At 41.5% G+C, this 16,002-nt stretch overlaps 1 long non-coding RNA gene across 1 annotated transcript; it reads left to right on the forward strand.

The window, feature by feature from the left end:
- The first annotated feature begins 102 nt into the window (after positions 1-102).
- On the forward strand, positions 103-15,791 carry LOC106005602. The gene is made up of 3 exons (XR_001179094.2): positions 103-251; positions 4,264-4,372; positions 15,040-15,791. It is a non-coding gene; the product is annotated as an uncharacterized LOC106005602 (long non-coding RNA).
- Positions 15,792-16,002: the final 211 nt, after the last annotated feature.

Below are 16,002 nucleotides of genomic sequence, written 5' to 3' on the forward strand. Positions count from 1 at the left end.
CTCACCGTCGCCGCCGAGACCACAACTCCCGGCATGCAGCGGGGCTCCTGGGCCTCCCGGGAAGAGCGTGCGAGACTCCGGGGCGGGGCGGGGCGCGGGGCACGCCGGGATTGGGAGTGTGCGGCTGCGCAGTCCTGGTCAAGCGGGAACGCGTGGGTGGAGGGTGTGTCGTGGCTCCGGAGGCCGGGCGTTGCGGTCTGGAGGAGAAACTGAGGCCGCTGTTTCGGACCGCTGCGCCCAAAACCCTGCTAGTAAGGCGGTGTCCCAGGACACCTCTATGCCCTTCATAGTACTTATAACTCTGAATTAGTGAATAGAGCGTAAGCTCCTTTGATCTGGAGCCAGTGTCCCAGCGCAGACGGAAATGCCCGGCTCCTAGTAGTTGCCTGGTTGGTGAGGCCGACGGAACACCCTCGTTTATTGAGTCATTCAGCAAATCCGGAGGCTTGCCCTGGGCACGGGGTCTCGGCAATGACTCCTGCCGAGTCCCTGCCATCTGAGGACGAATGGGATGAATTCCTGGAAGATAGGATCAGAGAACTGGGACAGCTCAGGAAATAGGCTGGGGAATCCAGGAAGGCCTCCCAGGAGAGCTGATTTTGTGCTCAACCTTGACAGATTCCGGCGACGAGAAATGAGGGAGGAAGGTGCACCAGGTTGAGGAAACCTTTTGAGCAAGGCATGGCGGTATGACCGCCTGAGATCTATGGGGGGAAAATGCCCTGTTTCGCTGCAGCAAAGGCTATGTGAAGGGAAACAATGATTTAACGTTCGTGGGGGACAATGGGTGGGGATGCTAGACGGAGAATTGAATTTATTTTCGAGCCATGTGTAATTACAAGGTAGCATGTGGTGAGTGCTCTAAAACAGACGAGAGAGACTTCAGGTTGATCATTTAGAGGGAGAAGAGGTGGGTGATGCTGGCTGGGGATTAGGGAAGGTTTCAGGGAACTAAAGCATGACCTGGACTGATCTAAGTTGGAGGTGCAGTTGTGGCAAGATACTTCTCGGGTAATATTAATTTGGGGATTGCTATTTCTATTTGCCCCCTCCCTCCCATTTCTAGGGTGTAGCCATGATTTGCAAATCTTTACCTCAGAAATTTTGGTAGGACAGAGAGCCTTTTTCTGAGACCCAAACCCAGAGGTGGGAAGTTAACAATGACTACGGGAGGCAGGCAGGTAGCTTTAATTAGTGAAATGGTGCAGGTGTGACATCACGTGATACTCCTCCACAGCACAAAAAAAGTGACCACGGAGTCTGCTTGTGGAGCTGCTTCTGAAATGGAAGACCCACTGATAATCTCTTCTGGCGTTTTGATCAGAGGCTAAACTTGTAGCCCCTGGACTAAATAAATCCAGCATACAGACTAGAGCTGATTTAGTCAGTATGCATCCTGAACCATACTGATGGTTAAAATATTGAAGTACCTAATACTAAAGGGTATTATAGTAATTGTGGTTAGTGTTACAATTAGTTAATATAAATTTTAATATAAACTCACTGGTGATAGTTTTAAGATATTAGTACCATTGGAAATGGTATTAATGATACAGCGACATCCAAGAAATATTCATGATATAGTTTAATATGTGTCACTGAAGGGACTGGCTAAGTTGCTCATGTAAACAAAATATTGATTGCTTCAGGAGAATCACTGGCTTAAAATAATTTTATTCTTGGCCCTTTGTAATTCTTTTGAAAGTAGTTGTGCAGTGTTTTATACACTTAAGGTGTTATTATAAAATATTAAAACCCAATACCTAGAATGAAGAGAGAAAATCTGGATAAAATTTTAAGACTTTTAAATATAATAAACACGAATCTTGTTAATTCAAAAGGACAAAGAAGGAACTATAATAGTAGTGAATCCCGGCCTGACACCTGTTGTCTGTTTTGGTGTGGTGCAAGAATCTGCACAAAATGAAACTCATAATAAATAAACTTTGTTATATAAAATTTGCAGTCTGGAATGAAAAATAACTTGATTTTTTTTCCAACCAAGAATTTGACTTCTGTCACTTGGTAGTGACAGAAAAGTTGGGTGCAAATAGTGCCCAAAAGTTTTGTATTTACTATTGAGTATTTACACTAAAGATAAAAATGTAGTGATCTGAAGGGGAAGGTACACCTGAATGTTTATAGCAGCAATGTCCACAATAGCCAAACTATGGAAAGAATCTAGATGTTCATCTCTCTCTCTCTCTCTCTCTCTCTATATATATATATATATATATATTGCAGCCATCAAAAGAAATGAAATCTTGCCATTTGCAATGACATAGATGGAACTAGAGGGTATCATGCTTAGCGAAATAAGTCAATTGGAGAAAGACAACTATCATATGATATCTCTGATATGAAGAATTTGAGAGATTGGGCGGGAGGTTGTGGGGTTTAGGGAGGGAGAAAATGAAATGAGATGGTACCACAAACCATGAGAGACTCTTAATCTCAGGAAACAAACTGAGGGTTGCTGGGGGATGGGGTGGGAGGAAGGGGTTGGCTGGTTTGTGGACATTGGGAGGAGGGTATGTGCTATGGTGAGTGCTGTGAATTGTGTAAGACTGATGATTAACAGACCTGTACCCCAGAAACAAATAATACATTATATGTTAATTTTTTAGTAACCTGAAAAGAATGTTTGGGACAGATTGACAAAAGGCAAAGTAGTCCACAATTATTAAAATTCCTCTTTAGAATTTGTAAAAAAAAAAAAAAGTTTTGTATTTAAAGATTAAAGTTCTAAATGTTTAATTCATCAGGATGCTGTTAAAACTTGTTCAAGTGAAATCGTTGGCACTATATAACTGGGCATTTTTATGAAAGTATTTAATTGAATTTCTTTTTTTTAAAGATTTTATTTGTTTATTTGACAGAGAAATCACAAGTAGGTAGAGAAGCAGGCAGAGAGAGGGGGAAGCAGGCTCCCTGCCGAACAGAGAGCCCAATGCAGGGCTCGATCTCAGGACCCTGAGATCATGACCTGTGGGGAAGGCAGAGGCTTAACCCACTGAGCCACCCAGTTGCCCCTTTAATAGAATTTCTAAAGGAATGCTATTGATATGGATTTGGGTACTATGGACCCACTTGTTGCAAAACATAGATGAGAAAACTTTTTGGAAAACAAATCAAGGCAGTTCATTTAATTTTTTTTACTTACTAGATCACCAGTTTATTATAAAAAGGAGTACTTGGAACAGCCAGATGGGAGACATGCATAGGGCAAGATATGTGGAAAAGGGCACCCAGCTTCTCTGCCCTCTCCAGGTGGGCCAGTGTCCCTGACTCTGCATGTTTCACCAACAGGGAGGCTCTCCAAACTCTGTTCTCTTGGGTTTTTATGGAGACTTCATTACCATAGGCATAACTGATTAAATGATTGGCCATTGGCAGTTGATTGAACCTCTAGCCCTTCTACCCAGGCAGATCATTTTAAATCACCACCAAAGAAACTTCTTTTGTTTTACTTAAAGGTGTTTGGATAGTTTGCTTATAATACAAATTTTGTGGTTTTGAAGGTAAGGGTTTTTCTTGATCTGATGGTATTGAGAACCACATTTAATACAGTGTATTGAAGTTTTTTAACAAGTTCAATACAAGAAACTTGTATTGGGCAAGAAAAATTATATTTAATTGAAAAATATTTCCATAAAAATGTCATTGGAGTATTGTACGACAACGGAAAAAAAAGTCATTGGATTTTGTACAAAAAGTACCAGTGTAATATTGGAGTCTGGGGTTTTAGCCAAAAGTTTAGAAAAAATTTGGATGTATTAACTTGGCACTAAGTTATCAAATTTAACTAATTTTGGGTAAAGCAATACAAGATATAAGTCAAGAAATTCTCATATTTTCCTCAATATGCTGTATTTACTATCACACATCAAATAAAGATCAGAAAGAACTGCAAATTACATAAAGAATATCAAACCTTGATGGACAGCTTGACGTGCTAGAGCTTCAAAAGCAGTTTGGAAATCAGTAAATTCTGTATATTCATTGTCAGAGAAAACAGAATGGTTAGTGATTTCAAAAACATGTTTGAAGTGTTTTGGCCTTAATGATATTTTCACGGAAATGTCAAAATATGTTTCAGTTTAATGAGAAAAATGCTTTAATTATTGTGGCTGATAATTTAATGATCTATAGATGAAACAGGAGGATGTATGTAAACTGTCATAGTCTGTTAGGGTTGCTATAACCGAATGCCACAGACTGAGTGACTTATAAACAACAGAAATGTATTTCTCACAATTTCAGAGGCTAGAAGTCAGATAAAGGTGTCAGCATGGGGCAGGTTCCGGTGAGAGCCCTCTTCCAGGATTGCAGACAGCAGACTTTTTGCATCCTCGCATGGTGGAGAGCAGAGGTAACAAGGTCTCTAGTGACTATTTTTTTGTTTGTTTGAGAGAGAGAGAGAGAGGGTATGAGTTGGGTAGAGGGAGAGAGAGAGAATCCCAGGCAGGCCTCACGCACAGCGCGGAGCCCAATGTGGTGTTCAGTGTCACAAACCAGAGATGTCAACGACGCTGAGATCATGACCTAAGCCGAAATCAGGAGTCAGACGGATACTTAACCAACTGAGCCACCCAGGCACCCCTCTCCAGTGACTCTTATTAGAACATTAATCCTTATGACCTCCATGTTGTGTCCTTATCTAATTCATTAGATATTAAAGAGACGGGTAGGACTTCAATATGAATTTTGGGGAGACATTCTGTCCATACCATAAACAGATAAAGGAAACTTTGAAACAGAAGTGGAAGGTAGAGATATTAAAAAATATATATAGGTATACTGTTTGAAACTAAGCAAAGTACCAATTTCAATTGAAAAACTGTTAAGATAAAAAGGTATTTGAGGACAAATGTGAAAAATGTAATGAACTTTTCAATTCTTTCAACTGAAATCTGGCCAGCTGGTTTGTGCAGTTCTGAAGTTTGAGGGTGAACAATTAAGCCAACTCACTAAAAGGTATTTCAACAAATGACTTCTGTGATTTAGTCACTAACATAACTACTGACTATACAAGAGCCTCAGATGAAGTCTGGAAAATGTTTAAATGTAACTGCTATTCATCAGAAGTTGCGGATTCAACACTGAACTATTACTGATGTTCAGAAAAACTGTCTATTTAACTCATCTAGTGATTATCAATTTAATGTAGAGGTTGCTGGAAGAATTTGATTTTGCTCCTTATGTAAAATCATGACTTATACAGGACAAAATTTAGTGACAGCTGCACCAAAAGGCGAATAATTTCTGAATATAAACAAATGATTTACCCTTACTGGAATGATCTGATAAATTATATTTTTGCCACAAACTATATATATTTTTAAATTTCTTTTCAGCATAACAGAATTCATTGTTTATGCACCACACCCAGTGTTCCATGCAATACGTGCCCTCCATAACACCCACCACCTGGCTCCCCCCACCTCCCATCCCTCATCCCTTCAAAACCCTCAGATTGTTTCTCAGAGTCCATAGTCTCTCATGGTTCATCTCCCCTTCCAGTCTCCCTCAACTCCCTTCTCCTCTCCATCTCCCCATGTCCTGTTATTTGTTATGCTCCACAAATAAGTGAAACCATATGATAACTGACTCTCTCTGCTTGACTTACATCACTCAGCATAATCTCTTCCAGTCCCATCCATGTTGATACAAAAGTTGGGTATTCATCCTTTCTGATGGAGGCATAATACTCCATAGTGTATATGGACCACATCTTCCTTATCCATTCGTCCGTTGAAGGGCATCTTGGTTCTTTCCACAGTTTGGCGACTGTGGCCATTGCTACTATAAACATTGGGGTACAGATGGCCCTTCTTTTCACTACATCTGGATCTTTGGTATAAATACCCAGTAAGGCAATTGCAGAGTCATAGGGAAGCTCTATTTTTAATTTCTTAAGGAATCTCCACACTGTTCTCCAAAGCCACAAACTATATTTTAACATCATTTTATAATATAGTTTATTTAGAAAATAGCATGACATGTTTTGAAATTTTGATTCACATATTGATTTTGCCTATCTCCGCGGGAGATAGTTTTTGTTGTCTTTTTACAAATCAAGAGAGATTGCATACAGCATAAAATCTAAATTTTTTACTTCTTTTGAAAAATCAGAAGACCTTGCAGCATTGCATCTACATTCCTACATGTAAGAATTCAGCCACATTGCATTTGCTCCCTTTCGATCAGTCCTGAGCTCTTCAGCTCTCCATCATCTCTACCTTTGCCTGTTACTTGCCTGCTCTCTATGAATTTTTGAAATTGTGGCCCCTGCTTTAGAGTTTTAAGCCTGGATTCTGGCAGGATGATGGTGTCATTTGCTCCACTTACTAAATCAGAGGAATCAGGAAAAGAACAGATTGTCTACCCTCACCTCCATGGTGGGTGGGCAAGTGTCTGAGGGTGTGTGAGAAAGAGAGGGAGAACCACGGCTTGATTTTAAACATACAGTTTGATATGCTGGTGGTACCTATCAGGGAGGAGAGGTCGGTAAGCAGAGCTGGTGCTGAGAGATGGGTTAGGGTTAGAAGGGTTTGAAGTCCTCTTCTATGAGGGTAGATGAGATTTCCAAAGAACAAATTACAGAGAGAAACCAGATATAAGGAAAGACCTTGAGTGAGAGCATCACCCATATCTAAGGGTGAGGAGAAGGAGGAGTGGTGGTTCAAGAAGTAGAAAGGTTGAATGGAGGGGGCTTGTTGTTCTTTTGGCAAGATTGTGACTGTACTACTTAGGATGTAAATTTGGCTGTCGCTGCAGAGATTCCAAAAGACAGTACAATAAACCAAAGGAAGCCTGGGTAGCAGTAGAGCTAAGCTCTGCCTGTCTTATCACTCCCCTCACATTAGAGTGGCGTCCTTGTACACAAAATCCATCATGGCACATCACTGTGTCTACATTTGGCATGCCTTCCCTTTTAACACACAACCTGGAAGTCAAGCACATAACTTTGGCTCACAACCCATTACCTATCACCTGGTCATGTGACCACACTTAAAAGGAGGCTGGGAAATGTAGTCATTTCCTAGAAAGTTATGTACTGGCTACAAATCAGAATTACCTCAGAAGGAGGGGAGAATGGATATTGGGAGACAACCGTGGTGTAGGATGTTAACATAGGAATTACCCTAGATACAAGTCTAGAGATTTGGAGTTTTGGATTGGAGATTTGCCAAATTGAATGTGTTCGTTTTCTCTTTTCTGTGGAGGAAATTGTTCTTTTCTATTTTTATTTTGTTATGTTTAAAAATTTTATTTGTTAAGATTATTTATTTATTTGAGGGAGAGCGTGAACAAGAGAGAGCAGGAGAGGGGAGAAGGGCAGAAGGATAGGGAGAAACAGACATCTCCCTGAGCAGAGACAACCTCCCCCCTGCAACGTGGGGCTTGATCCTAGGACCTCGGGATCATGACCTGAATCAAAGGCAGATGCTTAACTGACTGAGCCACCCAGGCACCCCTGAGTTCAGATTTTAATTAGTCAAAGAGAGGTGATAATATCCTTGTGGAGTGGTTGTGAAGGTTAAGTAGAATAACACACATGAGAACACCTAACAAAATAACAAGTCTAGACAGCCTAACGCTTGCTAATTTCCTTTTTGCTATTAATCCAAGCCTCTCTGAAGCATCCAGAGGCAAATTCCTCTTTCTTGAAAGAAAAAGTGACTATAATAATCATTACTGCACTCGCTACCACTTACTTTTTGCTGTGCTCCGTGTGCACTGTTAGGTAGGAATGCCTCCTAGGGCCACACAGTCTGGGCCACTGGGCTCCCCCATCAGGCCAGTCACAGACTCCAATGAGGATGACGTCACCTGGGGCTGGCGGTGCAGCAGCCATGTGCACTGATCAGTCCTCACTGATACTGTGAAGCAGGTATTATTAACCTATTTTGCAAAGAACTTTGTGACTTAGGTTAAGGAACTTGCCCAGTGTTACTGAATGACTCAGGGACCCAAACCTATGGAAACCATATCCTTTGGAGATACTTGCTGTGGCACTGTAAAAATAATCTCTGGATCCACAGTTACTACAGTCTTCCAGTGAGGGAAGGGGAGGCAGAGGGAGAGGACAGACCATTTCAGTTTTAAAAACCATCTCCAAACCCCCCAAATAAAAACTGCCTACCAGAACCCAGGCGCTGAGACTATTGCCAGCTGTCTCATTTACTATTCTTAGCCTCTAGGAAAGGGACAGAAACATAAACAGTCTGGAGCATCTTCTACCTCTTCCAAATAATTTGAAGCAAATATAACAATTGTGAAATGTGTCATATTGACAAGCTTTGGAAGGATATGGTTTATTTATTTACTCAGTAGACACAATCTGAGTGTGGTAGCACAGACATCTTCCAGGGTCCTGTCAGGGTCAGATGGTGCTGCTTCTTGGATTTTTCCTGTGAAAATAAATGCTCATAATTTTGGAAAGGACCTCAAGCACTTTTGTTCCATCCATTTTAGCTTCAAAAAGAGTTAGTTGTCTGCTGTCTCTTATTTGCAGGATTTTTAAAAGATTTTATTGGTTTATTTGAAAGAGAGAGGGAGAAGCAGAGTCCCTGCTGAGAAGAGAGCCTGATGTGGACCTTGATCCCAGGACCCTAAGATCAGGACCTGAGTGGAAGGCAGACACTTAACCGACTGAGCCACTCTGGTGCGCTACAGGATGTCTTGATCAACACCTCTTTGAGGGCCAAGAGCCCTCACAAAGTCGTTTGCTTCAAAGCAAATGAATTCCAGATACTTTTTAAGAAAACAGTTTATCTATCACAAATAAACCCATTTGCAGTGGTTATCTCTGGCCTTCAACACTTAGATTTGGTGAAACATCCCCTGTCCCGATGTCAGATCCGAGCCAGCACTGGCGTGGTACTCGATATGACACTTATAAAATGCTCAGCATGCCTCCTCACTTGTCCAGCTAACTTAATGGCAACCTCTGCTCTAAAGAGTGCAGCTGGGGAGTAAGTCAGAGGAGGACCCCCATGAAAGGGATCCTAGTGTCCACCTTACCTTAAAAGAAACATGACAGAATCTATTTGCTCTTCTAGAGGTACAGTGAGATAAAATTCAAAAACCATAAAGTCCACCCATTGAAGGTGGCTTTTAGTGTATTCTCATGTTCATACAAACATCACCATTACCTGACTTCAGAACATTCTCATTGCCCCCAAAAGAAACCCCATACTCATTAGCTGTCACTGTATGGGTTTTTGTGTTGCTATTTGTTTTCAGTTCTCTCAGTTATGTATACATGGTGTGGCCTTGCTAAGTCACACGGTATCATCATGTTGAACTCTTTGGGGAATTGTCAAACTATGTTCCAAAGCAGCTGCACCATTTTACATTCCTGCTGGCTATGTACAAGGGTCCACCTTCTCCACATCATTCCTAATAGTTAGTATTGTCTGTTGTTTTTTTAATTACTGTCTTTGTGGGTGTAAAGTGGTATCTGGTTGAGGTTTTGATTTCCATTTTTGACAGCTAGTGATGTGAATGTCTTTAATGATCCTGAGAATTTTCTTTTTTAACACTTTTTGGCTACTCATATATTTTATTTGGAGGACATCTGTTCAAATTCTTTGCCCACTTTTAAATTGAGTTGCCTTACTACTCTTGAGTTACAAAAGTTTTAAAATACATTTTGGATACAAGTCCCTTAACAAATATATGACCTGTAAATATTTTCTCCCCTTCTGAGAATTGTCCTTTCACTTTCTTAACAGTAACCTTTGAAGCACAAAAGTTTTTACTTTTGAGCAAATCTAATTCACCTATTTTTCTTTTTTTGCTTGTGCTTTGGATACCATAAGAAATTCTTTCCTAATCTAAGGCCAAGAAGATTTACACCCATTTTTTTTCTAAGGGTTTTATAGGGTTCTAAGGGTTCTCAGATCAATTTGAGTTAATTTCTGTATGTGGTGTGAGATACGGGTCCATCTTTACTGCTTTGCATGTGCATATCCAATTGTCCCTGCACCATTTGTTGACAAGACTATTCGTTCCTTCCAAATTCTTTTTTTTTTTTAAAAAGATTTCATTTATTCATTCGACAGATAGAGATCACAAGCAGGCAGAGAGGCAGGCAGAGAGAGAGAGGGGGAAGCAGGCTCCCCACCAAGCAGGAAGCCCGACATGGGGCTCAATCCCAGGACCCTGCGATCATGACCAGAGCCGAAGGCAGATGCTTTAACCGATGGAGCCACCCAGGCACCCCCCCCCCCAAATTCTTATGCAGAAGCCCTGACAAGCCCTCAGTACCTCAGAATGTGACTGTATTTGGAGGTAAGACCTTGAAAGTGTTGATGAGTTAAAATGGAGGCATTAGGGTGGGCCCTCATCCATCATCTGACTGGTGTCTGTGTAAGAGGAGAAAGTGTGGATACACGGAGAGACCCTGGGTAAGCACCCGCATAGAGGGATGGTCATGTGAGGAGGCAGCAGGAGGACAGCCATCTACAAGCCAAGGAGAGAGGACTCAGAAGAAACCAACTCTGTCGACATCTTGATCATCTACTTCCTCCCCCAAGAATCATGAGAAGTAAATGTCTCTTGCTTAAGGTACACAGTCTACCATATTTTGTTATGGCAGCCTTAACAAACCAATACACCTGGGATGAAATAAGAATAGACTTAAGAGCAATTGATAGATGGGAGTCCTGTTCCCCACACTGCTGGCTCAGAGTGATATGTCTGCATTTTCTTCCTGTGGCAGCTCTCATTTCCTGTTGCTCTCAGTGTCTTTCTCTGGTAATTTCCTGTCCCCTTTACTACCTTGACATCGCCTGAAAAAACAATATCCATGGTAGTTAAACCTGTACTTCTACCGATGTCAGTGCAATTGGTAAAGACCTCCCCCAATTTTCTCCTTCATGAAAACAAGAAAACTGCCAAAAATGGTTAAAAAAAAATCAACTTATTTGGAGCTCTGAAAAATAGCCAATGGCTTGCAACAATCTGGGTGAGCATTTATTCAAGAAAAACAGCTGAATCATGATAAAAGTAGTGAGCTTTGTGGTATTTTCATGTGCCTGTCCTCCTCTCCCTGCTGCCTCCAGCTCTCCAGCTCTCCAGCTCTTCTCTTCCTCCGGGAAGACCAGGAGGTGCAGTCATGATGAAAACCAATAGCCTGGCAGTCACTGGAGGGTAAAGTATGGGGTGGAGCTCCTTGGAAGCCCCATTTCAAGAGAATTACCAATATTTAACTTGTTTGGAGGGTCTCCAGAAGGCCCTGCTTGAAAGATCCACTTTATTTGACTTGATTTGGAGCTCAGAAACTCCCAGTGCCAAAAACCTATTCCCCAAGGACATTCGCCATTAACATGTACAGGCAAGTGTTCAGCTTACAACTGCCTGAAGTAGCAAATAATGCTTGAGACAAGTAATAGGTTAGCTGAAAAGCTTAAAGGGAAGAACTGGGGAATGGTCCTCCACAGCAGCTTTGAAAAGCTCTGAAATATTCCTGCAAATCTAGAAGGCCACATGCATGGGTTGAGCATTCCCATGATTATGGCTGTTCACGTGCTCAGCAAAGACATGAAGGGCCCTAAACTCTAACATCTGGCTGACCTTGAGTATCTACCCCAGCAGGAAATGGAAGGTCAGGTGGAGTTGTCTGCTGACCAGCTGAATGTTGAAGATTTGCCCATGCAGAGAACCCCTCTGTGTAGATCGAGAGAATATGTGCTTAAGAAAATCTCTGTCTAATCCACTGACACCGACCACTGACCACTAAGCTAACCACAGGGCTGACGACTCAGATAACTCAGCAGACTTCAGTGGTCACACCACAACAAAGAAGACAGAATTAGTTCATATAAACCACTAAACAAACAATAACAACAATAAATATAAGCACTAGAGAGGGACAAAATCTGCCTCCAGGGTTGTCCCATTATATTGTTTAAAATATACCACTTTCAGGGCACCTGGGTGGCTCAGTTGGTTAAGCATCTGCCTTTGGCTTAGGTCATGATCTTGGGGTCCTGGAATCAAGACCCATGTCTGGCTCGCTGCTCAGCAGGGAGTCTGCTTTTCCCTCTCCCTCTCCCTCTGCTCCTGCCCAGGCTTGTGCTCTCTCCCTCTTGCTCTTTGTCAAATAAATAAATAAAAATTTTTAAAAAGATGAAAAAATAAAATATCCAATTTTCAACAAAGACTTGAAAATATGCAAGAAGAAGGAAGATAAAAAGGAAGTAAGGAAGGAGAAAAAGGAAGAAAGAAAGAGAGAAAGAGAAAGAAAAAAGAAAGAAAAGAAAAGAAAGAGAGAAAGAGAAAAGAGAAAATACAGTCCATATACAGTAAACAAAGGCAATCCATAGAAGCTGTTCCTGGGGAAGTCTAGATGTTGGACTTCCATGACCTTAAATCAGCTCTTTTCCACATGAACAGAGTTAGAACATGTCTAAAAAATTAAAAAGAAACTAGGAGAACACTATCTCTCCACGTAGAAAATATCAATAAGGAGCTGGAAATCGCAAAAACAGAAATTATGGAGTAAAATAAACACAGTTGTTGGGGCCGATTCCACGTTAAAACCTGTTTAACCCCTAGGGCCTTCCTAGGCCAGCTTAGCCCTAGTGACTCCATGTTTCCCAGGTAGCCATTTTGTTGTCTAATAAATGCCTCAGCAGTTACTGATATCGGTTCCGGGTAACCGTTACTAAAACACACACCTAAAACAAGGCCAAACAGGTGGAAACATCCAATCAGCCAAAACCACATACATAGAGGTCTGCAGTAGTGCCCTATAAAACTAGCCTGTAAGACCAAGGGGTTGTTGCTCTCTTTGGAGGCAGTCCTGGCTGGTCAGTCTGACTTCTAATGCTTGGCATAGAATAAAACTTGGCATAGCTTTCACTTTGTCTCAGTCTCATTCCCCTGGCCGGCCAGTCTGACTTCTAATGCTTGGCATAGAATAAAGCTTTGCATAACTTTCACTTTGTCTCAGTCTTGTTCCTTTGATAATGGACCCCAACATTTGGGGGCTCATCTGGGATCAAATGATGAGCCCTGAGTCAGCATCAGAATTTCTGGGAAAAGCCTCCAGAGGTAAGATCTCGAGATTTTATTCTGTGAGATTTGGTCTGTCTGTCTGGTTGCAGAGCTACAGGGTATAGCCCACCAGGGAGAAACTGGATGCAGCATTGCTCCCCAGGGCTGGAGTGGATGTGGGGATGCCCCATCCCTCCACTGGGAGATCGCCAGGGGGTACGGGTCCCCCTAGACCCCTATGGGTCTCAGGGGACTGAGAAAATCCCCACCAGCAGGTGTTTGCAGGGGACCAAGAAAATCCACACTGACCGCTGGGTCTGTGGTTGTCTTTTCTTGTCTTTTTGTTGTCTGTTATGTTGTTTGTTGTGTTTGAAGGACTGGGGCAAGCAGAAAGTAAGGGGACTCTGACTTTTATCTCTCTGTTCCTCCTAATAGAGGTGGGGCTTCTCCCTTACTCATTTCTTGTGTTAATGGCTATAACTGAAGCCAACTGTGGTTAGTCTAACTTGAGGCAGAGACTTTAAGGAATATTCCTAAGCAACTGCCGAAACTCCCTCTGTTTCGGGGAAATGCCATGTCTTCTCTGGCCTGATGTGGACTGCCTTGCCCCTCCCCCCTTGCTGGCAGGAAAGCATGGTGTCTACTCCTCTGTTGGGGCTGATGGCCTCTAAGGCTGGGAGCCCTTTCTCTGCCTTCTGGTGGCACTTTGTTCTTCTGTCTCCCCCTTCTGTTTCTGCACCAACTTGGGTGCAGCCTGCATAACTGGCCTCTAGACCATCCTCAGTGCTTCCTGCACCATGGCTCCTTCCCTCTTCACTGTCAAGGAGCAAGAAAAGCAGCCCTTGGACCTAACACCCCCCCACTCCAGATCTTCCCACCCGTGTCTCAGGTAAACATTAAAAGTGGAGTGGGCCCAGGTGAAACGTAAATCAGTATTTGAACTAAGTTAAGTTTGTTGGTTTAATTAAGATAGACATGTTTTTAAAGTTAATAGCAGTAAACGTGAAACTTCAGTCAAAGTTTACTGAAGGTCAAATAAGGTCATGTTATTTGTTAAAATCTGTTAGCTAAGAAATAACTGAACTGATGGCTAATTGTCTGTCTCAAAGTTTTAATGGGTAATTATTAAAATATCTTTCAAAGTCTTTGATAACCTGAAAGTTTAAAGTTCTGGTTGGATAACAAATGGAATTAAATTATGGACATCTAGGTCTTATCCAAATGGGATAAAATGCTAAAACATTGAGTACTTGATGTAGGTTTGTACTTTTGACTTCTTACTGCAAAAAAACTAAGAATATTTAAATCTGTTGGTAAACATGTTTTGCGCTTAACTGATTGATAAATTTGCCATCTAAAGAATTCTGTTATAACAGTTCACAATTGGTTTATATTTAATCTTCACTAGAGATTAAGGTGTTTCTAAGAGTACAAAATTCTGCTAACTGTAAGACTGATCAAAATAGGGGAAACAACTCTGTATGTGGGAAAGTAGATATGTAAGAAAGATAAGGAAGGGAAATGCATTTTGTTAAAGTTAAAAGGTAACTTTGTCCTAAATAAGATGGTTGTTTGAAAGGAAATGGCTTGGGACAAAACCTAAACGCAAAAGAAAGTTGTAAAAGGTTTGTGAAGGTAAATCTTCAGAAAAAAAATTTTAGGTATGGTCAGGATGGACTAAGATTGAAATAAAAAAAGATAATAAAGCTGGTTTTCTCTCTGTTTAAAAGGGAAAAGTTTTCTTAGAATTAATTAATCTGCTGTTAAGAAGAAAATGTAAATGGTTTTCTCTTTGCCTGCCCAGAGAAACCAGTTTCTATGTTTTGTTTTATCAGATCTTAAACATCCATAATCCTATTTAGGCATTTGTTTTAAAAGGTTTTAATAACTTCCCCAAGATTTAAATCTTGAACAAAATCTTGATTCTCTTGTAAAAAAAATTTATCTTCAAGGAGATTCATATAAAGGACTTTCAGGACAAAATACAGGTATACAATATATTAAACTAAAATGGGTAAAAATTTCCAGAACCAGTAACATGGGACTGTGATCCCCAGCGAATGGAAGACTACTGCCCAAAGGAACCCCCTGACTGGAATCCAAACTGTGATGAAGGTAAGGAGAGCCTACGTTTCTACCTCCAGGCTCTGCTTGGAGGCCTCTGTGGGGCTGCAAGGAGACTCATAAGTTTATCTAAAATTAGTGCGGTGACTCAAGGTAAGGATGAGTCTCCAGGAGCTTTCCTAGAAAGGCTTATTGAAGCCTATAAAATGTATAGCCTGATCGACCCTGAGGTGCCCAAAAATCAGAGGGCAACAAGTATTGCCTTTGCCAGTCAGCCAGCCCCAGATACAAGAGGAAACTTCAGAAAATTAAAGGATTTGAAAAGAAAAAACTGACTGAGTTAGTGGGAGCAGCAGAAAAAATGTTTAACAACAGGGATACACAAAAAGATAAAAAACAGACTAGAAAAATAGTTAAAGTTTTGGCGTTACATGAGGCGGGAAGAAGACAGGGGTAAAGAGGTCAGTAAAAAGGGAAAAGGCAGGTAGGAGATGGTCAGTGAAAAGAAAAGCCTAAGCACAGAAAAGCAGGTGGAAAGACTTACATTCAGACCAATGTGCTTACTGCAAGGAAAAAGGACACTGGACCAGGGAGTGCCCTAAAAGGAAAATAACAATGCTGGCCACCAAAAACTGAAGGGGCCAAACCTCGGGCTAAAATTGAGGTAAAAGGGGGCGCCTGGGTGGCTCAGTGGGTTAATGCCTCTGCCTTCAGCTCAGGTCATGATCTCGGGGTCCTGGGATGGAGCCCCACATTGGGTTCTCTGCTCAGTGGGGAGCCTGCTTCCTCCTCTCTCTGCCTGCCTCTCTGCCTACTTGGATCTCTGTCTGTCAAATAAATAAAAATAAATAAAATCTTAAAAAAAATAAAATTGAGGTAAAGGGAAAATCAATTGATTTTTTTGGTGGATGAAGGAGCCCAATTTTC

The sequence above is a fragment of the Mustela putorius genome, unplaced genomic scaffold (assembly GCF_011764305.1).
Source record: "Mustela putorius furo isolate JIRA1106 unplaced genomic scaffold, ASM1176430v1.1 tig00003850_pilon_pilon_pilon, whole genome shotgun sequence".
Lineage (NCBI taxonomy): Eukaryota > Metazoa > Chordata > Mammalia > Carnivora > Mustelidae > Mustela > Mustela putorius.